We start from the raw sequence: 26750 nt of genomic DNA on the forward strand, positions 1-26750 counted from the left end.
TGTGTCACTGCCTCCCAGTTCTGACATGAAAGAGCAGTTTTGCACAGACATAGAGACAATGCTGCTGTCAAGAGTCCCAAAGCAAAGTTTTTTTTTTTTCTTTGACGTCGAAACTTATCCTGATACCATGCTGAGATTAACGCAAATCCTGCTTATTTTGACTGTGCATTCTTCCGCCCTCTCATTGACAGTGATCACGGCCTGTCAATACCATTTATAAATAGCACTGTGTCATTAGTTTGACGCAGGAGGCGACAAACCAAGTCGATCATCATGCCTCGCCCAGCTGGCTTTGTTGCTTCTGTGCAGACAAAGCAGAGAATATAGTTCACGGGTTGTTTACGGTTAGAAGATGGCTGTGTCTCATGTTACGTTTTTTTTTTGTACACGCTGTGACTCTACAAATCACAACATGTAAATAGGAAAATGTTGGCGTTATTTTGTCACTTATTCAGAGCAGTAGGATTGTTGGAACCGGTCACCTGCACGTTCTGTGATGGGCTGCTACCGGTAGAGCCGTCAGACAGCCTTACAACACGCACAGAGATGAGAAGGGTATGTATGGACTTATATAACTCTGGGGGTTACTGTGAATAAGCTGAAGTCCCAATAAGTCGGCGTGTTTCTTTAAGCGAGAAATAGGCCATACAGTTGCTTAATCTGTCTTCATTTCAGATCGACAAAGGTCAGTTTAAAAGATTTTCGTCAGATTTTGGTAGGCGTTCGTCACTCATCCCGCTCGTTATTTCCGGGTTAGCACTGTGAGTCCGACTGCCCGCCCTCCGACCCAGCAAGTCAGGTCGGCCAAAATGAAGGCCGACAGCTCCTCCGCCAGACGACGGCACGGAACACACTGGACAGACTCGAGTCACTGACCTTGCCCGACTGTCCCGACGGCCGATTATGGGGTTGGTGCGTCAGGGTCATTACAGGTCCTGCTGCATCCCTGCTGCATGCCCTGGTATCATGAGCCGGACACAACAGGCTGGAGGGTGTTTATGTAAAAGAGGAAGATGAGAGGCTCGTGTAACTGTCCTGTACTCAAGGAGACTCCAAACATAGCTCAACTTCTACAGGCAACAAATTATCCAGCAATGTGAACAGTGTGAAATACCACAGCCTGGGCAGAGTGCGCTGCAGGCATCTGAGCTACACAGCAAACTTCAAAGTGTAAACATATTAAATCATTGCTGAGTCTGGGAGTGCATGTGAAATGTTTACTAGTCCACTGTAAGGGCTTGAATAATTAGAGCAGATTCATGTCTGCTGTTAATCACACACTCATGGAGATTTAACTCTGAGGTAGAGCTTTTATTTCCACACTAGCTAAACGGATATAACAGAAGATGTCATTAACAGTTTATAACGCATGCATAGCCCAGTGTTTCGCCAGTAGCTAGTTATGTTCCACTGAGGAAGACACACATGTGACTATTTAAAGGGTGACATGTTTCATGAGGGATTAATTCCTGGTGAAGATATTTCTTGCTGTGGGTGTCAGGTGTTAGACAAGAGTGAGTTAACTCGGACACTGTCTACAAATGTAATCAAGGCTTCAAGTTACAGTAAATATCATGTATTATTTTGCCGGGTAAAATATGTTCTGAAGTTTTGAAATCATGCCCACATATCTCCACCACTGCTTACTGTCTGAAAAAGCGAGCAGAGGGTCAATCTAGTATCACAAAGTACAATAGAAAACAAAACACCCACCAGTATTATCTTTTAAACTGTACTTGGAAACATTTTCTGGAAACGGAGAACATTTGGGTATATATTTTTTTTTTAAATGAGTGAAAAGATAAATCAATTATATCAATAATTGCAGATTAATTTCCGGTTTGACGATAAATCAACAAATCATTTGTCAAAATACATACAGTTTATATCTTATTTTTAATTAGCTGATCTATTATATTACTGATAATATAGGATATTATTTAGATGAAACTGGCATTAATTGTTGGATGGTTTTGGTGAGACGGGTGTGTTCTTAGATAAACATCAAACCCTGTGACGTCTTAAGTTTAAAGTTTTCCCTGAAATATTCAGCCTGAAGCACGAGTGAACGATCACAGACGTCCGTGTGCCTTTAAGGCGGCCTAGCAACTGTCTGATCATGAGAGTGGAGGGTCGCTGAGCTGAATCATGGGAACCAAAGGCCGATCATGCGTGAACCGTCTCGGCTCCTTATGTTACAAAATCATATGACGGAAGCCAAGACACAAGAGAGGTTTATACATGTATATGTATATATATAGTATACACACACATTTTTCTACTGATGTTGTAGTTACCCCCTAACTGTTGAGCTACTGCATTCCTGCACAGAGCCACATGAGTGGAATTAGGGTAATATCTGATGAGAGATATAGAGAGTTATATAATGATATTCTACAGGCGCCCGGCCTGTAACCTTTATTTGCTTTATTTACTCTAATGCAGACACATGAGACCACTAAGACGCTATGTAACAAGCAGGGGAATCAGTTTAGATTAATGTTGGATAACAAAAAGGCAGAGGCAGCACGTTCAAGTACGAAAAAGGCGAACCCATGGTTAATCAAATGAGTGAAAACAAGTAAGTCTGTAAAGTCGTTCTCAGACATTGAGTCTGTAACGCTGGCTTCATCTTTGTCTGTTAAAGTGACGTATAGGTGTCTGATACATACATGTTTGTTGTGGCTTTATTCAGAGATGACAGGACATTGACTGTAGAGAAAGGGCTCTGTGGATTTTAAAAGTTAATTTGCGTGTTTACATGTTGAAAATCAAAAATACAGGGAGGGAATGCTGCTTGGATTATTGTGGTTGTGGAAAGGATGGCAATTCCTCGGACCAACAGTTTGGTTCAAATTGAATTATCTCAACCACTTTTAAATCAATTGGCATATAATTTGGTGCAGATATTCATGGTCCTCGGGGAATGAATCCTATTGACTTTGGTGATCCTCTGACTTTTCCTCTGGCGCCACCAGCAGGTCAAATTTTCACTCATCCAGTAAAATATCTACTTGATAGATTGGCACATTTTGTCCAGACATTCATGGTTCTCAGAGGATGAATCCCTGCGACTTTAGTGATCCGCTCTAGCGCCACCATGAGGTTGACATTTATGGTTTTGAGTGAAATGTCTTGACAACTATTGGAAGCATTTATCATTAAATTAGGTTCAGAAGTTCATGTCCACCTCAGGATGATTTGATAAAAAATGTATTTTGTCCAATACTTCAGTTTGTGACTAAATACCTGCAAAACAACATTCCCATCAGCCTCAGCTGTACTTTTAGTGTTAAATAGAAAATGTTGTCATGCTACTGCTAATGCTAAACATAGGTGGTATAGGTGGTATATTGGTATAAGGTGTATATATTAAGTAGTTAAATACAAACTGAAAAAGGTTTTTTAAGGCTATTTTCAGACCAAGGTCACTGGTAGCCATTATGTCTCATTGTCTTTTATTTTGAACATTTCCATGTTGAAAAATAACAAGTATTCATTATTTGTGTTGGTTGGATTACACATCTTGTGTGTGCATAATTGGGATTATCTGAACCTCTGTGCATAATTCTGGATCTCTAATCTGGAGACAAAGCCATCATTCAGAGAAAAAGAAATGCTGAAACCCGCTCCAACCACAAGGCTTAGATAGCAATTGTAGAGTGGAAACATTGAGGGGACTGGTGAGAAAAGTGCACAGAAGGATTTAACTTAATCTGACTGCATGAATGAAAGATCAGATGAATGGATGAAGAGGGGGATGGACAGAAGGAGCCAGCAAGTTTATTCTCTGTATGTGTGTGTCATTATAATAACATCCAATGTTCCCAACAGCTACAGGAAAATGGAAAATTGCTTATTAGGTTAGCAACTTCTCTTGCACGCTGTTTATGACAGCAACGATTATTCAGCAAACTAAGGTACATCAGTGAAATAATTTACAAATACAACTAGCCTCTATTATTCTCTTTTACAGCAGAGAATGGAGGCAGATTTATTTATGCAACACGTTTCATACACAAGGGCGCTTCAAAGATCTTGACATAATGCACAAAAGAAGATGAATAAAAAATGAAAAGTAACAAAGAGAGGAATACAATTCTAACTAAATAAAAAAATTAGACATTAAAGAGAGAGTTGAGGATGTAAGCACGATGTGGATAATGGCCTGGGTGTTTAAATGAGTACAGTATCTTGAAATATGTGCAAAAGAATTTCCTGGTCAGTTAAGTAAGGTATAGAGCAGTCACCCAACATAATCTGGGTTCAAGTTCCAACTGCAACTTCTCATCTATTTCTATTTCTTTTATTTATTATATATGTATCATGTTATACCTCTGTTGGGGAGCATTTGGGGAAGACTGCTGAGAGTTTGTTGAGAAGTAGTTGAAGAAGAAGTTGTTGTATGGTAGTATATATGTAGCTATACAGCCAGTTAGCTTAGCTTAGCATGAAGACTGGAAAGAGAGAGGGAGAATCTTACCAACCCCAAACTCAGAATCCAACGTAGCAGCTTTGGAAAAAGTTTATTAGCACTTCTGTCTTTTTTGTGTCTCGTTAAATCAGTCGTAAACATAGTACTGTCCATTAGCGGTGGGGGGAAAAAATCTATATTTTCCTGTGGCAATACTTTGTCGATACTAGAGGTGTGAATCTTCACTGATCTCCCGATTCGATTACGATTATCATGTCAGCGATTCAATTCGATTTGATATCTCGATGCGTCAAATATATTTTTTCTATTAAAGCCATATAGGATATTTAATTCATAGCTTTTCAAGCTTCAAAAAAAAATTCTGCAGTGCTCTAATACTAAATAAATTGGATACATAAAACTACAGCACTGAGCACATGGCACTTCCTGAATGTGAAAAACATAACCAAATATGTAAACAGAAGTGTTGTTAGGCCTACATTAAATTGTAAACCAAAATAATTGATTATGGCCCGGCCGATTATCGAAGCATCAGCGTCCATGTCTATGATTCGATGCATCGATTATTTGATTAATTTCAACACCTCTAGTCGATACACGGACGCCAAGTATCGATCTTTTATTATAAATGTGTTTGTCTGCTTGGCAATCCCATTTTGCAGCAATAAAATGAATGTGAGATGGACAAAACAGATGTTGACAAAGTTTTCCTTTTGGGGACATAACATAAAATTGGAAAAATGTTAATACATTGCAATATATCGCAGAATATCGCAATATGTTTAATATTGCAATAATAAAAGTATAAGTAGCCTATCGTGATAATAACATATCGTAAGGCCTCATGTGATTCCCACCTTAGTCTATATCCTTGATGTTCCACTTCCGGGATTGCTCCGTTGCTGCCGGAAAATCCGCCGGATTTCACTCATTTAACCCAGATATCGGTTGCCTTGGGCTTCCTTTGTGTTGAAATTTTAAACTCCGGTGGATTTCTGAGGACTATGGTTAACCTTTTCTCACATCTCTGCAGGGTAAATCTAGACAGCTAGACTATCTGTCCAATCAGAATTTTCTGTTGCACGACTAAAACAACTTTTAAACGTACACGTGTTCCACCAAAACAAGTTCTTTCCGAGCCTATTTTGCAGCGGCACCGTGGCTTTTCTCCGGTGCTTAGCACCGCCCAAGACGATTGTGATTGGTTTAAAGAAATGCCAATAAATCGGAGCACGTTTTCCTCCCATCCCCGAATGCTATGTGGAGTAGCCAGACCCTCCTTCAGCGCGCTTTGGAGGAGGGTCTGGCAAAGCGAGGCTATTCCCACTCCACCCCTACTGCCCATCTTCTATATTTGCTCCGTTAGTATTTTAACTTCACTAAAGTTGGCATCAGGAGCTTGACTTTTAGTCTTCATCTATGAAATAATCATCTACTTTTATCTCACTAATGATGTTAACCTCTAATAATATGAAGGACTTGTGCATCACTTTCTTTAAACAGACTCCAACACATTCATCCAGCTGTTTGTCTGGACAACTGAGTGAACTCTACACCACCACCAGAACAACAGCTGGAGGAGCAGGGACACAAACAAGTTGAAATCAGGGAAACTAAAACCCAGACATATCAAACTTAAAGAGATTAAAGCTGTGATTTGTACTAGCTGCTGTACTGAGCGAACAGCCTGTACTGATAGTGTAGAGTGAAAGCTCCGGGCAGCACATAAAGGCTTTATGCAGAAAAAAAAGGGCCACCCTATAGGTTGCCTTTTAAAATGAAGCCGTTCTAGGGAGAGACTTCAGGGCCTGGGTGTGTTTTTAACAATGGGTGACAGCCCTTAGGGGCCCAGTGACTATTTTTATGTCACGAGCATTTCCTGCAGAGACATCAAAAGTTAGCCGTGCGGTTCCCAGCAGGACTGTGGATGATTTGGACTTCGCCTCCTGCTGATATGCTCTTTCCCTGGCTCTGACTCAAATGTGAATGGCTAATTATAGCAGCTCGCCACCCAGGGCGGCATCAGACATCTGGTGTTATGTGCATTTGTTACTCTTCTGACGGGAACCCGCCGAACAAGGATCACTAAGAGACAACACTTTGTTTTTGTTATGTAATCTGTGGTCAGTTTATGATGAGAGGGAAAACTTTGCATCTCTTAGTTGTCAACATTTGTAGGAGTCAGTTGTGAGCTTGAGTGCTGAAAGAATTAACATCAGGTAATTAGTAGTTGACTGAAAATCAATAAACATGAGCTGAGCTATTGAGTTGCATTATGGGAGATGTAGAAGCTAGTGTTTTTGGTGTTTGGCCGATACTTGGTACTATAGTCACAATGTCTTGGTCTGTGCTGCTTTTATCTTGTCCATATTGTTAAATCTGTCTCTTATGATCCCCCAGCTTTATGCAGGTGCAATACTAAATTACTGCAGTACACCTTTAATAATAAAATGCCAACTATTTGCTTGTTCAAACATCTTTAATGTGAGTTTGTTTTGCTTTTTGCTGTTTTATTTTATCGTATATTTAATGTCATCGCATTTTGGGGCTATTGGTCGGACAAAACGATCACTATCAGTACAGATTGCTTAAGCAATTTAAAGACATCAACACGGGCTCTAAGGACATTTGGGAGAGAGAAAGAGCAGATGAGAGATTTGTTTTGGAAACTGGTAGAAAAGTGTAGTAAAGAGGCGACATAAAGTGCATATTCATTTTTACGTTTAGCCCTAGTCTTTTACAGTATAATAGAAGAGCAACAGGTTTACGTAGCTACCGTGTTAGAGGCTGACTTCTACAAGAGCTTGCTAGCTAACACTAGTTAGCCTGTATATGTTACTGTAAGTAGAACACTTAAAATCCAAAATCTAATTAAAACAATTAGGAAAACAAAATATCCACTCTGTCTCACATAACCTCGCCTTCCATTGTGTAAACTGGATGCAGCGTTTTTCTGTTGTATTTAATTTTTACAGCACCTTTGCTAAATGCTGAGCATGGGTTGCCAAATTAACGAAGATGTTTTCTTCATTTGCTTGTGTTTTGCAGGGCGTTTGCCCCTGTCAGCCACCGTACGATTGTTTAATGTCAGAAAATATTAAGGCATGCAGATCATTATTTACTAGAGCCAAGCATGACATCTTCAAATTACGCGTTACGTCTGACCAAAAGTTCAAAATGCAAAGAGATTAAATTTGCCAAATATTTGCTGGCATTAAACTATGGATTCATTTTAACATCACTATAGCCATACTTGCGGCTCTGTGAGGCTGTACTTCGGCACAGTGATGCTTTGAGCTAAATGATAACATCAGCATGCTAACAATGACAATGTTAAGCAGGTATAATGTTTACCATGTTCACATCTTAATTTAGAGTGTTAGCATGCTTACATTTGCTAATTAGCACTGAACACAAAATACAGCCGAGGCTGATGGGAATGTCATTAGCTGTTGAGACATTTCACGCAAAGCCACACATGTCAACCTAATGATGGCGCCAGAGGAAAAGTCAGAAGATCACCAAAGTCAGTAGGATTCATCCTCCGGGGAACATGAATGTCTGTCTGTACAAAATGTCATGGTAATCCATTTAATGGTTGCTGTGATATTTCAGTCTGAATGCAGCATGAACAGTGGACCGACCGACATGGCCATCCTTACAGCCAAAAGAGAATCAACAGATTAATCAACAATCATTAACTATCATTTTAGTGTGATTTGTGATTGTAGGAAGTATAAGAAAAAACTTGGATCATAAAAGTTTACAAAGAAAATATGGAGTGTGTCTTGCATTTACATTTACAACATTTAGCTGATGCTTGCAGAAGATCTGGAGCAAATTAAAAAAAGTCAAACAGCAGAATAAGCTTAAATTTTCAGATCAAAAGCAGCATTTTATGCAAACAACCGAAAGAAGGTGAGCGTTTGGTCAGAGCCTACTGGGCAAAGACTAAAGAAAGAAAATGTGCAAAAACAAAAGTGAAATAATAAGTTTTTGTTGTTCCCACTGTGCAAATAAAGCTTGTAGCCGAGGAAAGGGGTGATGTTGTGTGACGAAGGGAGCTACAGTTCAGCTCGGGCTAGCAGAAGGATCCTGTTGGATTTGGGCTATAGATAATAGAATTAAAGACATATCCCTGCAGTCTTGCCTCTCTTTTCTCAATGAGAGCTGTAATCACTGAGCCTGCCAATGTGGAAACCTGCCAGAAGATCAGAGTTAGTGAGTGCGCTGGACTGTGATGGTCTCATTGATCGACTGCTGTCAGCTGATTAATCCGTGATGGAAAATTCCACCCGTGTTTCCACAGAGCAGTTTTAAATATAACCTGTAGCCTACAATCAGTGGCATGGAGTCAAACACTCAACATCACATGAAACACTTAAATATAATATATTTAATTTACTGTAGCTCGTGATGACAGATGGTTATTTTTACCGCCAGTGAACCAAAATGCAATGCTTCCAATTAGAATGCAATCATGATTTTATTAGATAATATTATACTTTAAATATTTCATAATTGTAAACTAGTTCAGGCATGACTTAAATATTTCAGGTCATCATAGTAAAGTTTTGGAGGGTTATTTCCTTATAAAGTGTCCTTCCATTAATGTGGCTAAAAATTCATCTGTCATTGAAATATCTGTGCTGGTGGGCTCTTGTTAATGGGTTTATCTGAACAAAGGTATCAGTAGGAGGCAGCTCCTGAAAACACATTACCATGGTTATTGGTTATTTTGTGTATTCTGTTGTGAAGCACTTTGTGACGTCTGCTCTTCAAAGGTGCTAGATAAATAAACATATTATTATTATTATTATTATTATTTTGAGTTGTTCACCTGGCCTCGGTCTCGCGCTGCTTTTGCTCTTTTGGTTTGAAGTCTAGAATAACCTGCACCTTCACATAACAGGTTAACAGGATTGACTCACTGACGAAAACAGAGGGAGGAGGGCGAGTTTGCAGTCAGTCAGTTTCCAAATTCCACCCATTTCCAAAGGACATACAAATGATTTATAGCTGTGCCACTTTCTGGTGTGACCAGGCACTTAGAATTGGTATTTCTTGCCATGCAAAGCCAGCAGTATCTTCTGCAGCTCATTTACAGTAAGAAGTACTCTGAACATTTTTTTTCGGCACAGAGAGAAGAAATGGTAATCGGATGAAGTCACTGATGCATTCAGACGTGGGGAACTGTGGAGAGCTGGTGAAAACATCCTCCCTCCTCCCCACAACTGCCCTTAAAATGTGTGTAAAAGGATTAAATCATTAGCCACCGTTAATTGATTTTCCCGAGTGGAGTCCCTGTGTAGATCAGGAAAATGGCCCTGCATGGGCACCATTAAACCCTGAATAGCTTGACCTCCGGTAGGTGACGCAGTGACGCTGTGGCTTCGATTTGAACAACACCACCCACAGGTAGGCCGAGAAACAAACCACTAATTATGAGTGGCAGAGCAGCATGTCCTGTCCCTGGCCTCCTACCTCTAACCTGGCCTGTTGTCAAGCTGCTTGTGCTCAGCCCCCTGTCTCCGTCTGCCTCCTCACATCTATTTTACAATTACTGCCTGTCTGATGGAGTGATAATCACTGCAGCAATCAAATGAGGCTGCAGATCCGCTCCTGTGTTTCTGCTACATTATCTGCTGCTGCTGCTGCTCTTGCGAGGGGCATGGGATCAAAACGGGATTTTAAATTGTGTTTCAAGGGCTTCTTCTATCTCTTCCTCCCTCTGCTGCACAGCCACCCAGGATACAGCAGATACACACCACTGGAAAGGTTCAAGGCTTCTCCTATCATGATATCAATGGTGGTATTCACTCAAATAAAAGTAGTGATACCACGCTACAGAAGTCCTGCATTCAAAATTTCACTTGAAAGTACCAAAATATTATCAGTGTTATATCATACTGGACCATTATTTTTGATGCATTAACATGTTAATAGTGGTGTTTGGTGTTCTAAGCCCCCAACATCGTCTTCCAGGCAGCGCTGCCTGGAAGGCACTAGGATTAGGCAATGGTTCGGGTTAGCCTAACCCTAAACATTGTCGACTTTTAGGTGCCTTGAAGTCGACGCTCGCAGCGCTGCCTTGAAGTCGACGTTGGGGCCTTAAAACACCATTGAGCGTTAATAGTACTTTAATGCTAAAGCTGGTTGAGGGGGAGCTCATTTTAAATGCTTTATTTACTTTGATAGTTAAATCCATTTAACTATCAAGTTAAGTTTAGGGGGCAAGGTGGAGTGTGGGGGTGTGGTCTTGACCAACTGCCACTTTGCTCGTTTGAAAGCCATGATGTCTCTCTCTCATGGGTGGGCCAAATTCTCTGGGCGGGCAAAGCAGAGAAAGGGGAGGTAACCTTACTCTTTATGACCTCATAAGGAGAAGATTCCAGATTGGTCCATCTGAGCTTTCATTTTCTCAAAGGCAGAGCAGGATACCCAGGGCTCGGTTTACACCTATCACCATTTTTAGCCACTGGGGGACCATAGGCAGGCTGGGGGAACTCATATTAATGTTAAAAAAAACTCATAAAGTGACATGCCATGGGACCTTTAAGTGAAGTACCACTGAGCAAAGATGACAAATGAAGAATTAGGTTTGATGGAGCCATTCAGCAATGTTTTTACATGATGATGTAAAATGGATTCAGTACAAGTGGAGGATGAGTTTTTTTTTCCCAGTGTGTACCTTTATCATCAGCCAAGATGCCACGTTATTTAGATTTTCTACATGCTCAGACAGTCACTCTTCTGTCGGTATCACCATGTTCCCTGCATGTAACAGAACAATAACCAATCAATCAAAAACCACTGACTGAAATGTTAAGCTCTCAAAGTGGAAAAACAAACAAACAAACATGATATCTAACACTGAGTGCAAGTACTTGAGGTGTCCCGGGAATTTTTATGGGCTTGTATTTCACAGGGCAAACTGGAATCGCAATAAAAATGTAACAACAAAACTATCATCACCTCCCATATAGGGGGAGAAATCTGTTGAACCATCATTGCCAAACAACAAAAACAATGCTCTTATCGCTAATGCTTTTGCTTTATCTTGTGAAATACCTTTATGTGCAATGTGTCCTTGCTCAAGAACAAAACATTTCCATCCATTTATTCATTCATTCATTCAAACAATTTTTACCAGCACTGTAGGTTGTGAAATCCAAACACAGTGAGGCATCCTGTTGAGTAATGCTACTCAGGACACAAAGACTCTAGGATAAGAATTTCTTTTATCAATCCTGACTCCTAAAGAAATTACACTGGTTGCAGTGTATTCACTGGTGATATGTATTTCCCAGAGCTAATAGACAGATGATGCTGAGATGAGAGCTTGAGTGAGAGTATTTGCAGAGTAATGAAGCTGGGACGCTGTGTCATGTAATAAGGCTATTAGAGAAGGATCTGGCCTCCTTAAATAACCTGGGTTTAATCCTTTCATGGTGCCACTGAGTGTAAAAGAGACATGAAAGGTTGCTTAGGGTGGTGGAAGAGTGTATGGGTTCGAGTGAAATGGTGGCACACAGGAGGAGGGGGTGGAGGAGAGGTGGGAGACAGCCAAAGGCTGAGTCAGAGTCACAGAGAGAACATCCTGCATGTGTCAAGAGATGTGCAGCATTAAGAGGCTGACTCAGTCTGCACTGTGGGAAAATCATGTACTGGAAAATGTCTTAGTGTACGATCCATCTCCTGAATTACAACTGCACATTAACAGGCTGCACACTCTGTTCAGATGTTCAGGTGTCCATACGTGCTGTTTTTCTTCGTGATTGTAATTCAAAGTTGTTTCCAGTTGTGTAAGAAGTATTCAGATCCTTTACGTAAAGGTACACTGTCGAGGAATTTCTCCCATCTAGCTTTCAAATTTGCCGGGGCAGTGACAAGCGCCTCTCATTGATCTCCTCCATTTCAGCTGGTTCCAGTCACGTGACACTGGCTCTGAACGAAAACGCGTTGTGGATTAGCTAGACAGGTTGACTAGTGCTTTACGTCCCTCTCAGCCATTATAGTTTATCAAAATGGCGGAACAACATGGAAGCCTCCTTGGACTTGGCCGTCCAGTGTAAATACAGATGAGAAATTCTTCGCTTACGAGGATAAGTCAGGTCATTGGCAGAGGTAATTTTACACCAATGAGGACATATTAATGAATGAAGACATTGATTTTAGCTAATAAAATACTTAAAACACTACAGTGTACCTTTAAGTTAAAGTAGAAAATACTGCTCTGAAAAAAGTTAGTTATTTTTTATATTTGCTCTCTTCCCACTTTGTATTGCAACGATATATAAGTGTCAAATAAATGTAGTGGAGTAAAAAGTACAATATTTGCCTCTGAGATGTAGTGTAGTAGAAGAATGAAATAGCATAAAATGGAAATAATACAAGTATCTCAAAATTGTACTTAGCATGGTGGCAGTTTGGAGACCTTTGCACGGCTGTTAGTGGTGGAAAAAGTGTTCGAATCATTTACGCAAAAGTAGCAATACCACAGTGTAGAAATACACTGTTACAAGTAAAAGTCCTGTATTCAAGATCTTACTTAAAAGTACAATAGTAGTTGCATCAAAGTATACTGAAAGTAAAAGTACTCATTATGCATAACGGCCCAGTTCAGAATAATTTAAAGTAGTGGAGAAGAAATATAAAGTAGCATACATTGGAAATACTCAAGTAAAGTACAATTACCTCAAAATCCCATTTAAGTACAGTACTTAGTTACATTCCACCACTGATTTGCTAACAGTGGCAGATTCAACTAAATAATGAAAAGAGAGGAGGATCATAACGACTTCATGTTCCCCACGCCCTCGACCATGTGGGAATGAAGTATTTCCCCTCATTTTGTCAAACGGGGATCAGGTGGAAAGGATTATGTGCTCATTAAACCCCTGAAGACTGAATCAAACCTCAATTATCCTCAAACTGTAAACCTTACAAAGCCTCTCAGGTCGCTGTGTGGTTTCGTAAGAGAGGCCGGGAGCTCCTGAACCAGCTGCACCTTAGCTCTCCTTGGGTTTGTGTCACTGATGTAGAATCCAGATGAGAGTGAACTGTGGGTCCTCGTCAGAGTGCCCCACAGACGGAGCCCTGCCAGATAACATTAGCTTGCACATTATTAGATTAGTAGCAGACGTTTTTTTATTGTTTAGGGGGATGGTGCAACTTTTCTTAGATTCTGAAACTAATCTGCCTTCTGAATTGATTTAAAACAAACAAACAGACAAATACATATTTTAATGAAATATTAACACTAATTATATGCATGTTTGATGATTCTCTACTTGTATACAGTAAGTCATCTATCAAACAAAAATATCAAACATTAGCCAGTTACAGCTTCTCACGTGTGAGTAGTTCAGTTTTATTTATATAGCCCAATATCACAAATCACAAATTTTGTAGATATACAATATGCAGGATATGGACCCAGAAGGTTGACACTTCAGGTGTTGCCAAACAGATCGAATATGAGCCACACATTCTTCTCCCCACTGTAGAAACCTTGAAATATATTGTAAATGTAATATTTGTGGACAAATAAAAGCTATTTGAATCATTATCTTCAGGTCTGGGAACTTGTGAGTTGTGATTGCCATTTTTTCACTATTTTCTACACATTTTAAAGACTAAAATGTTAATCGACAATGAGCCTTATTAACTATTACCTACAGCAGTCTCTCAGACAAGCTGACACAACACATTTACACAGAGCCATTATTCACATGCCGACTCAGTGTGATCTATTGCAGCTTACATAACTCTCACTTACATCTAGAAGTGACACAACCAACTTGTGTTACACACTGCATGTATATTGTGCAGCAGTTAAACAAATATAAACACACAACAGCTGGTATAAAGGTATATTACGTGACCTCAAAGTGGTTCTGAGAAAAGGCTCTTACAGGGTGGAGTTGTTGCGTGTGAATCTCTTAGCTGGTGGTGATCCTCAGAGAGCTTCACCTTTTGATACAAAGCAGTGACGACATTTGGAGCAGCGTTCACAGGACTGTCAGTTCATTAATACGCCTTTAGGTAGATTACAGATCTGGTTCGGTGATGTGGTGTCTGTGATCGAGCCAATCCTCTGAGGTTTGATTCAGCAGTCTAGCCTCTCTGTCGCACTTTAGCAACGCCTCTAGTTGTTATACTTTTATTTCAAATTTAACACACCTTCACATCATATGTAGCCATTTGATAGTTTGTTTATGTAAACATGTTGATTAGTGCAGCTTTAATTTTGTTAGCATCAAGATATTAAATTTAAAAATACTGAATTACTTTCAACTGTAATGTAACCCTTACCCTGTAAGCTTTTGTCTTGGTCTCTAAAACCTCTCAAATTACCCCCATAGTACAGAGGACATGACTAGTGGCTACAGCACTGCTTTATTAGTGGGAATGCTGTTCTACAGCATTCCAACTATTGTTATTCGGTTCTTTATATACTTCTTCTTATTATTATTCCGTACGTTTTTTGGCTATCCGTAACTTCTGCATACTTTCAGCTATTTAAACCATTCAACTTTTCAAATGTTCAGCTCTTTCAGCTAATGATGGGACTTCTTCAACTGTTTTTCTACTATTTATACTTTTAAAAATTTTAAGCTTTTTAACACTTTTTTTTTTAACATTGAAGTGAATGAGAGCAGCCTTCAACTCCTTAAAATCTTCTTCCGCTCCCAAAATGTTCAGCTCCTTCATACTTTCGACTACAGACGCCAAACAAACTTTAAAATGTTCACAAAATATTCAGCTATCAGGCTATATCTTTTCAGTTTGATATCTTTAACAGTTTTTGTGAAAAAGCTGTTTAAGTTTAGTGATCATTTCCGGAAATGTTATCGATTAAACAGAGTGTGTATTGCGTGAGCTAGAGTGGATGATGTCATAGCTAGAGGGTGAAGCTTCGAAAAAATTATCTTTGTCCCTTCTCAATAAATTGTTCTCACGCCCACAATATCTACTTGTCATACACAATTTATACATCAAAACGTAGGTATTTTTGTCTCAGCCAATCTGCTCAGTTTTGTGATACGCCTTTTACTTTCGGCTGGTTGAGCTTCCAAATGACAAGAGGTCCATATCTTTCTCCATTGGCTCCAATGTTAAAACTCCTGGATATTTCCCAGCGAAACACTGAACGAACCACTTTTTGAAATCGCTGATATGACCACATTTTTACGTTTATCCATATAAATTTTATACCGATATGTTCACAAAGGCCTTGTGGTGCTCAGGATGACATCATTTGACTGATAGCAGTTATCGTTTTGCCACTGTGAGGCTTTGTTTGAGAGCTCGCTCTCAGGGACTCTGAATAGCTGAAGCACAGCACAGCTGACAGATTCAGCAGGTGTTGCTCATCAACTTGATTACAGACATCAAAGCATGTTTATAAACATATCCACTGGCCATTCGTTACCATGACAACACTTTCACAGACACACCCAGATACTACAGGCAGCAATATGAACAGTAGTCTATACAGATACTACAGGCAGTAATATGAACAGTAGTCTATACAGATACTACAGGCAGTAATATGAACAGTAGTCTCTACAGATACTACAGGCAGTAATATGAACAGTAGTCTCTACAGATACTACAGGCAGTAATATGAACAGTAGTCTATACAGATACTACAGGCAGTAATATGAACAGTGGTCTATACAGATACTACAGGCAGTAATATGAACAGTAGTCTATACAGATACTACAGGCAGTAATATGAACAGTGTTCTATACAGATACTACAGGCAGTAATATGAACAGTGGTCTATACAGATACTACAGGCAGTAATATGAACAGTAGTCTATACAGATACTACAGGCAGTAATATGAACAGTAGTCTATACAGATACTACAGGCAGTAATATGAACAGTAGTCTATACAGATACTACAGGCAATAATATGAACAGTAGTCTCTACAGATACTACAGGCAGTAATATGAACAGTAGTCTATACAGATACTACAGGCAGTAATATGAACAGTAGTCTATACAGATACTACAGGCAGTAATATGAACAGTGGTCTATACAGATACTACAGGCAGTAATATGAACAGTAGTCTCTACAGATACTACAGGCAGTAATATGAACAGTAGTCTATACAGATACTACAGGCAGTAATATGAACAGTAGTCTCTACAGATACTACAGGCAGTAATATGAACAGTAGTCTGTACAGATACTACAGGCAGTAATATGAACAGTGGTCTATACAGATACTACAGGCAGTAATATGAACAGTAGTCTATACAGATACTACAGGCAGTAATATGAACAGTAGTCTATACAGATACTACAGGCAGTAATATGAACAGTAGTCTCTACAGATACTACAGGCAGTAATATGAACAGTAGTCTATACAGATACTACAGGCAGTAATATGAACAGTAGTCTATACAGATACTACAGGTAGTAATATGAACAGTAGTCTATACAGATACTACAGGCAGTAATATGAACAGTAGTCTCTACAGATACTACAGGCAGTAATATGAACAGTAGTCTATACAGATACTACAGGCAGTAATATGAACAGTAGTCTATACAGATACTACAGGCAGTAATATGAACAGTAGTCTATACAGATACTACAGGCAGTAATATGAACAGTAGTCTCTACAGATACTACAGGCAGTAATATGAACAGTAGTCTATACAGATACTACAGGCAGTAATATGAACAGTAGTCTATACAGATACTACAGGCAGTAATATGAACAGTGGTCTATACAGATACTACAGGCAGTAATATGAACAGTAGTCTCTACAGATACTACAGGCAGTAATATGAACAGTAGTCTATACAGATACTACAGGCAGTAATATGAACAGTAGTCTCTACAGATACTACAGGTAGTAATATGAAGAGTAGTCTATACAGATACTACAGGCAGTAATATGAACAGTAGTCTATACAGATACTACAGGCAGTAATATGAACAGTAGTCTATACAGATACTACAGGCAGTAATATGAACAGTAGTCTATTTGGCCTTCCACTTCTGTCTGTCTCCTAATCTGTCTGTGTCTCCCTCCCTCCCTCCTTTTCTCTCTCCTTTTCTCTCTCCGTCCCTCCTCTGTTTTTTTGTTTTTGTCTCCCTCCTCCTCCCTCATTCTCCATCTCTCGCTGTCTCCTACCCTACTTCTGTCTTCCTCCCTCTGTCTCCCTTCCTCCCTCTGTCTTCTTTCCTCCCCCTGTCTGTATCCCTCCCTCCTTTTTCTTTTCTGTCTCCCTCACTCCCTCTCTATCTCCTTCCCTCCCTCTCTGTCTCCCTCCCCCTCCCTCTCTCTCTCCTCTCTCTCTCTCTCTCTCTCTCTCTTTTCTTTACCTCTGCCTCTCTATCTCTTTCTCTTTCTCTCTCCCTGTCTCTCTCTCTCTCTTTCTCTCTCTCTCTCTTTCTCTCTTCATCCCTCCTTCTCCCTCCCTCTCTTCCCCCCTCTCTTCCTTTCTCTCTCCATCTCTTTCTTTCCCTCTCCCGCTCTTTCTGTCTTTCCATCTCTCTCTCTTCCTTCCTTTCTCCATCTCTTTATTTCCCTCTCTCTCTCCCTCTCTCTCTCTTTCTCTCTCTTTCATCTCTCTCTCTCCCTCTCTCTCTCTATCCCCCTCTCTCTCTCTTTCTCTCTCTTTGTCTCTCCCTCTCAGACCTCACAATGTTCTACATATTTTTTTCATTTTTCAACTTTTGAAGCCAACAGTTCAGTTTAGCGTCAACTTTTAGCTTTTTAATGAAATTCATACTTCTTAAAACGATTTCCACTTTTTCTACTACTCTCACTACTTCAACTACTACAAACATTCACTGGCCAGTCGTTACCATGACAACAGATACACACCCAGATACTACAGGCAGCAATATTAACTTTAGTCTGTCTTCTCTCTTCTATTCTCTTGTTTTGGTCTGTCTGTCTGTCTTCTCTCGCTCCCCCTCTCTATCTCTCTTTTTACATCTGCCTCTCTCTCCCTCTCTATCCGTCTCTCTCTCTTTCTCTCTCTATCCCTCTCTCTCTTTTTCTTTCACTCTCTCCATCCCTCCTTCTCCCTCCCTGTCTCTACCTCCCCCTCTCTTCCTTTCTCTCTCTCTATCACTCTCTTTCCCTCTCTCTCTCTGTCTCTTTCTTTCCCTTTGCCTCTCTCTCGCCTCTCTATCCTCTCTCTCTCTTTCTCTCTCTATCCCTCTCTCTCTTTCCCTCTCTCTCTCCTCTTTCTCTCTCTTTGTCTCTCCCTATCTCTCCTTCTCTTTCTCTCTCTTTGTCTTTCCCTCTCTCTCTCTCATCCCCCTCTCTCTCTCCCTGTCCCTCTCTCTCTATTTCCTTCTCTCTCCATCCCTCCTTCTCCCTCCCTCTCTCCCCCCCCCTCTCTCTCTCTCTCCTGTCCCTCTCTCTCTCTATTTCCTTCTCTCTCCATCCCTCCTTCTCCCTCCCTCTCTCCCTCCTTCCCTCCCCCCCTCTCTCTCTATCTCTCTATCTTTCTTTCCCTCTCTCTCTCTCCTTTCCTCTCTATCCCTCTCTTTCTCTCTTGTTTGTTCTATGCAATGGATATGGCTGATAATAAGTCTTTTTAGTCAATTTATTGAAACTTCCACTTTTGACAGTTTTACAGTTTAGCTTACCGCTTTTCTACAAATGTATTTCAAGAAATTATTTTATTATTATATATTATATTATATTTTATTAGTGGTGTTCTTCAACTTTTCAATGAAATTCATATTTATTGAACCAATTTCCACTTTTTCAACTATTCTTCAGCTTCAGCTAAAGACCTCACAGTGTTCTACATATTTAGTCATTTTTCAACTTTTATAGCCAACAATTCAGTTTAGCGTCAACTTTGAACTTTTTAATGATTTCCACTTTTTCAACTATTCTCACTACTTCAACTTCTTCTTACGGATTTGAGCTATTCATCCAGTTAGCTTTAGCAATTCAGCTATTCAGCATTCCCACGCATTTTCTGCAGGAAATGCATTTTCTAGTTATATAATAACAACTGATATGTAAGTAAAACAATTTTTTGGAAAAGCATTGAGCTATTTTAAGATTCTCCACAGAGGCTGAAATGTGACTATGTTATTGTTAAATGATGATCTGTCCTGTTGGTGTTGTTGGTATTGTACAGGATTAATCTCGGGACATGGTGGAAATAGGATTATTCAAAGAGATCGAATTATGATACTGTTTGGTGGAGACTTCAGAGACAGTGCGTAAAAGATATTTCTGCCTTTTCTTGTAGTTTCCACAGAGCAGTGATGCTGAAATCTTTTGATGGAAACACTTTTGTTTTTATAAAATACATTAACTTTCTTGAGTCTCCCAGTCGTGCAGAAACAAGAGGAGCAGCTAAAACCGCTCACGTTTGCGTCAAAAAACAGATTCAGATCGTCCGTCTCTGGTTTCTTTATCAGTATGCAAACCACGTCAGCTGGGCGAGGGGTCAGCATCACTGCAGGCAAACAAAGCGGAAATTCATCCTGGACATCAGCTGATGGTTCAGGCCACAACAGACAGCCGAGCAGAAGTCTGCTCCTCTATGGCTCGTATTGTTGTCGGGCAATGCAGTCTGATTCATCGACCACGAGCTTCCTCCTCGTGGACACTCCTGAGCTGCCAACACCCACCAGCAGCGGCTGTCCACTCGGTTATGAAAGCCCTCCTACATAGAAATGGTCTGTGTCGCTGGCTAAAAAGCAGTTTTCATATCACTTTATATACACTATGTGGATGGTGTCATTCAAAAATCCTGTATAACCAATTAAGTCAAATGTCGCTAAATAAAACCTGTCAAACATTATTTAAAAAACACAATAAATTTGTCCAAACATATCTTTTTTTTTTTTTTTATACAAGTAAACATCTTATAAATGAGTTGTAATTTGCCAAACTTTCATGTCATCAGTCTACGTGAGAAATGGGAAGTGATATTGAAACCATGAGATCATTTCCATTCTGTATCTTATTTTGGATTACATGGAGAAGATTTGTTTTTTTATTTGTCATTTGTCATTATAAAATGTCCAGTATAGTCTATGAAGAAGTGAGTCTGTTTTAGAATAATTAGTATTTTAATAAACTTGTTTTTTTACATAGTTTGTTTTGGATCTATGTAATCTATTAGTCTATTTCTTTATCCTTTTTTAGCTATTTTAAAAAAACAATTAAATGTAGTTCTCGTGATTCCATTCAGCTCATATTTATCGTCACATATTCCTTTATTAGAGTTGGACGATATGGAAAAAATCAGATATCACGATGTTATTGACCTAATACCTCAGTGTCGATATTGCGATGATATAGGGTTGACAACTGGTGCTTAAACAAAATATCATCACAATGAGATTTGAGATAAATAGTCATCAGTAATGTGGATACAATGACTAAGTGGTAAAAGGCAAATAGAACAGCTCAGTCTGGTAAGTTAAACAAATGACATCACTTTACTGTAATGCAGCCTTTAAAACCAGGAAAAGACAAAAATTTAGTCATATTATTACGATATTACGATATCCAAAATCTAAGACAATATCTAGTCTCATATCACGATATCGATACAATATTGATATAGGCCTATTGCCCAGGCAGCCCTGTCCTGCATTAGGCTTATTAGGCCTAATCACAAACCCACTTAATTTCTGTGGCTTTTCTCCATTGTACTTTTTTGAATAAAAGTGATTTGTATGCCATGTCATGACCGAAAGAACGAGATCCAGGGTACAAGCGGCCGAAATGGGTTTCCTCAGGAGGGTGGCTGGCGTCTCCCTTAGAGATAGGGTGAGAAGCTCAGTCATCCGTGAGGAGCTCGGAGTAGAGCCGCTGCTCCTTTGCGTCGAAAGGAGCCAGTTGAGGTGGTTCGGGCATCTGGTAAGGATGCCCCCTGGGCGCCTCCCTAGGGAGGTGTTCCAGGCACGTCCAGCTGGGAGGAGGCCTCGGGGAAGACCCAGGACTAGGTGGAGGGATTATATCTCCAACCTGGCCTGGGAACGCCTCGGGATCCCCCAGTCGGAGCTGGTTAATGTTGCTCGGGAAAGGGAAGTTTGGGGTCCCCTGCTGGAGCTGCTCCCCCCGCGACCCGACACCGGATAAGCGGACGAAGATGGATGGATGATTTGTATGCTTTATTTCCTAGTTTTGGTATTTCGCTGTGCCTTCTGCTCCTTTCTCCTTTCTCTTTTCCTCTTGCGTCTGTAAAGTTAAACTTCTGTTTTGAAAAGGGCTATTCAGTTAATGGCAGGTTTATTAACCTTTTTATTGTTGCAATTACATTTTTATGGATTGACACGGACACTGCCCATTCCGTTATTGACGGATTTTCACTCTCTTAATACATCGAGAATAGAGAGAATACGTAAAATTCAGTTGAAACCAATGACATATATAAAAGGTTGAAACCATAGACATAATGTCTATGGTTGAAACGCCCAGCAGCCATCTTTGGTATTCTACTGCCCCCTGCTGGGAGACCCGTGCATCGTTTAGGAGAAGAAGGAAGCCCCGTGCATAAACTTGTTTACGTCACATCCGGGCCGATAGTTCAGTCGAACACACAGCAGAGAAACGGAGAGGTATGTTTAATATGAATCCGCTTCCATCCAACTTCATTTATAACATGTATAAAGTTTCTGACTTCATGAAGTGTTATTAGAAGCGAAAGGTTGTGATAAAATGGCGGTTTTGTTTAGGAAATGTTGTTTAAACGGTTAGTCGGTGAAATGCGGGCGATGCACTTCTGCTAACTTAGCTGTATTACACGCTTGTTAGTTTTTAACAGCCGGTATTTTTTTTTTAATTTAAGTAGTGTTTATAGACGAAATACTTGTGTGTAACGTCAAGCATCAAGATGTCAAAGTAAAATGATTTTGACTACTTTTGGCAGCAATAATGTGTCTGCCAGCCCATGTGATGCATGGGATTGGGTTGTTTAACGTTACACAAGAAGCAACAATGTTGAACTTGCAAACCCATTTAGTTATAAGTTTCAGAGAGACGTTTCTGTATTTTGTTGTTGATTCTGCAGACCTTTCCAGCGAGGCCGAGCCTGCAGTGGTTATGTCCTTTCCTGTAGTGTCTGCTAGAGAGATGTGAGGTCTGTTTGAGGCCCTGCTGTGTGACTCTTCATGGCAGGGTTATAGGTAAACCTCAGACAAACTGTGTAAAAGCGTCCATTTACCGTTTAAAATGAAGTATTATTCCTTAAAGTTGGAGCTTAACCTAATTCTGTGTATGGTCTTCTCATTTGTTAACTGAAAAGGGAAATTCCTTGAACCAGCAAGGAGACCATGTGCCATGAAAGGAAGAGGGTGCAGCCAAAAATTATAGCAGCAGATTTCACTGCTTACCTGTCTATGTTACATCTTTGGCAGGGCAAAAATAAACACAATATCCAGAGCACATTCTTTTGATATTGACCTGTACAACTACCTGTTTTTATCATGTCTTATGTGGTCTACTTGAGTATTGGTTAAGAAGTCAAAACTTAACAATCAGTATTTTAATAAATCGGTCCACGGCTTTGCGTATATGGCATATTTAAAAGTATGAAATATGCACAATTTGTACATGTAATATCAGAGTGTCATGACATTCCCAATGTTTGTAGTTGCATGACTATTGACTATTTATTTTCTGTGTTTATAGACTGAAGACGTGTGTGCAACGTCCAGCATCAAGATGTCAAGGTAAAACAGATTGTTTATTTTTTGACTACTTTTGGCAGCAGTAATGTGTCTGCCAGCCCATGTGATGCATGGGATTGGGTTGTTTAACGTTACACGAGAAGCAACAATGTTGAACTTGCAAACCCTTCAGTTATAAGTTTTAGAGCCATTTCTGTATTCTATTGTTGATTCTGCAGACCTTTCCAGCGAGGCCGAGCCTGCAGTGGTTATGTCCTTTCCTGTAGTGTCTGCTAGAGAGATGTGAGGTCTGTTTGAGGCCCTGCTGTGTGACTCTTCACGGCAGGGTTATAGGTAAACCTCAGACAAACTGTAAAGTGTTTGTTTAAAGCATCAAATTCTCGGTTAATGTGAACTATTATTCCTAAAAGTTTGAGACTGCCCTAATTTTCTAGACGTTCTTTTCTGAAATTTCTTGAACCAGCAAGGAGATCATGTGCCAATGAGTGTGATGGCAAAAGACCCAATCTGGAGATTTCACTGCTTATTGGTCTGTAGATGCAACTTTGGCAGGGCAAAAATAAATATATGTAAATGCAGAATACATTCAGAAGACGTTCTTTTGGTATTGACATGTACAATTGTTTTTATCATGGAACTTGATCTTGTGTAAGGGAAAGTCACACCTGAACATCCTTTTTCAGCTGGTCAGCACTGATGGATTAAAATACTGATTACATTAATCAAGATCAGAATTTGAACATGTCCGTGCAGAATAGTTATATTTTAACTTGTGAAATACACACAATGCATAATTTAAGAGCGGCAAGACATTCCCAATGTTTCAATGGATAAATTGGATGGATTTCCCCTGGTTTTACACAAATCTCTAAGTGAAAACCAACAGAATGCTTTATACCATCGACAAAAACTACAAAGTGGTGAATCATGTTTCACTTAAGTGTCTTACCTAAGCTATTGAAGTCTCATTTCTTCATAGCACTTAATGCGTCATGTGACCTTTTTAGGTACATTTTGTTAAAATGCCCAGTACTTGGAGTAAAATATATATTTTTTTTTTTTTTTTTTTTTTTTTTTTTACAGGCCTGGAGAGATGAAGCCGAGCCTTGCCCTGCTCAGACCTCCTGACTGAAATCTGGTGCTCGAGTATGACTTTGAGCTGAAAAATAAGGTTAGTTATTTTAAATAGAGATGGTCCGATACCATTTTTTGCTTCCCAATACCAATTCAGATACCTGAACTTGCGTATTGGCCGATACGAGTACCGATCCGATACCAGTGGGTCATATATTTTATTATGTTTTAACAACTGTATACTGCTATCTCTGTATGGATGTGATATGATAACAGCTGTATACTACAATCCCCGTATGGATGTGATATTATTTCTATCTTTGTTGTCTGTCTGGCTCAGGTTAAACTCTTTGTAAAACATGAACAAACACAAACAATGAATGTCGTACAACTTTCTTTTATTATCCAGTTTGACAGTCGGTTATAACGGAAAAAGAACATAAACTACTTTAACGTAGATTTTCTTTAGGGCTTTATTACGTGGTATCAGATCGGTGCATAAACTCCAGTACTTCCCGATACCAGCGTTTTAGGCAGTATCGGAGCCGATATCGGAACATCTCTAATTTTAAAGAGCCGATGTGGCCTGAAAATAGCTGTTTTGTCATGATTGTGTACTTGCAATACCTGCTATATTGCCTTTGACTAGAGATGCACCGATTACAACTTTCTAGGCAGATTCCGATTTTCTTTGAGTTAGGCCAGCCAATACCGACTTTAGCCGATTCCGATTTCAGTTTTTCTAACCACTTTACAGCACACACAAATATTTATTTTCTATCTTTTCTTTAATTGAACATTTTACATAGAAAATGTTTTGAATAGATAATTGATCACTATAAAAAAGAACTATATAAATTACTCCTGGTGTGGGAAATTCACACACATCTAAAGTACAATGTTAGAACCATATTCTTCTTTTCACATCCAATATCCAACTTAATGTAATAAATATAGCCTTGCAGTATATATTTCTCAAAACACACACGCAGGCCGAGCACGTGAAAATCTGCCAATTCCGGTCACCAGCCGGTCAATCGGTGCATCTCTACCTTTGACCTATCCCCTATATTGAAACCTTGATCGTGAAGGCGTGTGCAGACCTTTCCAGCGAGGCTTAGCCTGCAGTGGCTCTGTTCTTTCCTGTTGTGTCTGCTAGAGAGATGTGAGGCTGTTTGAGGCCCTGCTGTGACTCTACATGGCAGGGTTATAGGTAAACCTCCAACACTGTCGTCTTAGGTTTCGAGCCAGATCACATTCTTTGGTGTACTGCTTCATTGTCTCATTACCTTGACCGAAAACACCTTTTTTGCATTACAGGAGTGGAAGACTCAGCGCTACGTTCAGAGGCGTTCAGCTGCCGAGTACAGAAGTTGGTCAAGTGGTACGTTTACCTGAACTTTTCTGGGGGTTTTTTACTAGTAAAAGTGACAATTAATCATAGAACATCAACCTGCTTTCAGGATCCTGTTTCTTTCATCACACAAGTGATTAACTCAACTCTTTAGATTTTAGTCAACATTTTTGATGGTTTGTCTTATTTGCTCAAATGCTGCTGTACTCTGATATGGTTTACTCCTTACCTCTTTGTATACTGAGTCAAGGTAATGAACATAAATGTACAAAAAGTGCTTTTATAAATAAAGCATCTGAGAAATACTGTTGGTATTCTTTCCCAGACTTCAAAACTTCCAGTTGAAGAGTTGACCAGTAACCATGTGATCGATGATGTGGCTCCTCATTGAAAGTGCAAACTTCAGGGAATTCACCAACATGACAAGTCTTTGATACAGGTGAAGAGATGGTAATCATCCATATTAGTCTGATGGGTCTTTGTGTTTTACAATAAAGAATTTAATAAAATGTTCTTTATTTGCAGATTTCTTCTGAGAGATGAACCAGTTCATCTGCTCAAGGCAACAAAGGTCACATTTGTACATCTGATTTCTGTAATGGGCAAGAGGAAAGAATATTTTGTGTTAAGATTTATGTTGGTGGAAAAATCATAAATGTTGTACAAGGTATTGATGAGAAATGCTGTTGAAATAAACATTCTAAACACATTTGCTGTAGTTGTAACTTGATTGGCAGTTGGAAATATTTTTTTAGTTGGTGAAGAAAACGGTAGTTTACACAATAATGGTGTCCTGTGATTATCATAGAACAAGAAATTCAATTCATCACCTCAGATGGCCATCATGCTTTTGTGCCTGGCCTGTGGCCAACTGGCGAAGGACACATTCATTAAAATGAAAATCCTGAAACTGGAAAAAGGTCAGCAAATCAAAACCCAATACATTGTGTGTCCTGATTAAATGACAAAATGCATTTCAATATAATTTGTAGTTGGTGTTAAATGTGCGGTTATCTATCACCAAAACATTGCTGTTCATGGTGACTTTTGAAAGACCAAAGCGGTTTCAACAGACTTCTTATGGGTGTAACTGGATGTTTGACAGGAAACATTTGCCTTTTAATATTTCTAATCCTCAAATATTATAGTTACGTAGTCTATATCCACGATGTTCCACTTCTGGGTTTGCTCCAGTACCGGTGGAAATTCTGCCGGATTTCACTCTATTTTTT

General features: G+C 39.6%; 1 long non-coding RNA gene and 3 other non-coding genes across 4 annotated transcripts; all 4 read left to right on the forward strand.

Annotated features, from left to right (window-relative positions):
• The first annotated feature begins 21949 nt into the window (after positions 1-21949).
• Positions 21950-26227, forward strand: LOC114567580 (uncharacterized). The gene is made up of 6 exons (XR_003694199.1): positions 21950-22019; positions 23092-23132; positions 24174-24261; positions 25485-25548; positions 25844-25957; positions 26044-26227. It is a non-coding gene; the product is annotated as an uncharacterized LOC114567580 (long non-coding RNA).
• Positions 22466-22603, forward strand: LOC114568841 (small nucleolar RNA SNORA9). The gene has a single exon (XR_003694338.1). It is a non-coding gene; the product is annotated as a small nucleolar RNA SNORA9 (small nucleolar RNA).
• Positions 23303-23440, forward strand: LOC114568840 (small nucleolar RNA SNORA9). The gene has a single exon (XR_003694337.1). It is a non-coding gene; the product is annotated as a small nucleolar RNA SNORA9 (small nucleolar RNA).
• LOC114568842 (small nucleolar RNA SNORA9) lies at positions 25260-25394 on the forward strand. Its single transcript, XR_003694339.1, has one exon. It is a non-coding gene; the product is annotated as a small nucleolar RNA SNORA9 (small nucleolar RNA).
• Positions 26228-26750: the final 523 nt, after the last annotated feature.

Source organism: Perca flavescens, chromosome 14, assembly GCF_004354835.1.
Source record: "Perca flavescens isolate YP-PL-M2 chromosome 14, PFLA_1.0, whole genome shotgun sequence".
NCBI lineage: Eukaryota > Metazoa > Chordata > Actinopteri > Perciformes > Percidae > Perca > Perca flavescens.